This window comes from Protobothrops mucrosquamatus, unplaced genomic scaffold (assembly GCF_001527695.2).
Source record: "Protobothrops mucrosquamatus isolate PMUCROS unplaced genomic scaffold, P.Mucros_1.0 scaffold464, whole genome shotgun sequence".
Lineage (NCBI taxonomy): Eukaryota > Metazoa > Chordata > Lepidosauria > Squamata > Viperidae > Protobothrops > Protobothrops mucrosquamatus.
The window spans coordinates 1,969,190-1,970,796 of NW_015386785.1; positions in this window are offsets into that span (position 1 = coordinate 1,969,190).

The window sequence follows — 1,607 nt, forward strand, 5'->3', positions numbered from 1 at the left end:
TGCCAATGAAAATGAAACTAGGGTTAGGGTTATAGTTAGGTCTCCTTGGAGTCAGGGCTGAGAACTAGTGTTAGGGGTAGGCAAGAAAAACTTGCCTAAAAATCTGTACAGGTACAGATTAGGTGAAACTTGGCTCAATAGCAATAACTGCGAGAGGGATCTTGGAATCCTAATGGACAATCACTTAAATATGAGCCAGCGGTATGCTACAGCCACCAAAAAAGCCAATGCAATTTACAGAGGAATAGAATTAAGATCACATGAAGTGTTAGTATCATTTTATAAGGCCTTGGTAAGACCACAATTGGAATACTGCATCCAGATCTGATCACCACAAGATAAAAAAAGATATTGAGACTCTGAGTGCAGAGAAGAGCAACAAAGATGATTAGGGGGCTGGAGGCTAAAACATATGAAGTAGGTTGGGCTGAGAGAAATTGTCACAGGTCCAGAGTTGCCCAATGAGCTTCCATAGCTAAGATTGGATTTGAATCAAGGACTTTCTAATACTAATCTAATATAAAACTTTCTCTTTTTGCAAGCCACAAGATGTACAATTTCCTCTTAACTGACCCCCTCAAAGAAGATCCCATAAAAAAGGCAAATTCTTTGACATTCGGTGCTTTAGAGAGCTTTGCAAGAGGAAGAGCATAAAAAGATGCTGGATAGTTGCATATATATGTCAGTGATTGTATTACTGTTCCCTCAGTATATGTACATGACACAAGTTTCCAAATTTGTATAACAAATTTTAAGAGGCTGTTATTAACGAGTCATGTGTAATTCAATGTAATTAGAACAGAGATAGTATTTCATATAATATTTATATTATTATGTATTATATTGTATTATGTTACATTTTATTTTGAGAGAGGGTTTTTAACAAATCATACTCCCTATTAAAATGGTAAATCACAATACAATGCAACTTAATAGACTAATGGCTTCTGGTGTTTCCTCTGGTTCATCTCACTTTTTGGATTTCACCATCACCATCATTTTTTACAAATTACTCTTGTTCATAGTTCTTCTATGGAAAATATCTCCTCATATTCTCATGACAACAGAGGCTTTAGATATTCACTATTTTGAAAAATAGTTCAGTTTTCACACAATGCTGAATATACAAAGTGTATTCATGATAAACTTTGTCTTAGACCATTTATTGAATCAGTTCAGTTCATCCTGAATTGTTTCATTTTTTTAATAGAAGTTGGTATGAATGGGATCATTTTTCACCTAAATCCCATTCATCTAAAGGTACAAGGTACAGTAGAAAGTATGAACCTAGTATTTGCAACTGTTATATTGAGACTAAGTATATGTGTTGAGGGGGGAGGTAGATGTATATCGGTGCCTTTAGATCATTGAGTTTTTTCTAAAATCTCTATAAAGGTCATTCTTGACTTACAGTCACTTTAGTGACTGTTCAAAATCTCAGTGGCACTGAAAAAAGTGACTTATGACCAGTTTTCATACTTAGGATTATTGCTGCATCCCCATAGTCACCTGATCAAAATTCAGATGCTTGGCAACTGACACATATATATGATAGTTGCAATGTTGCAGGCTCCCGAGGACGTGGACAGGATCCTGGGGAGGCTGAA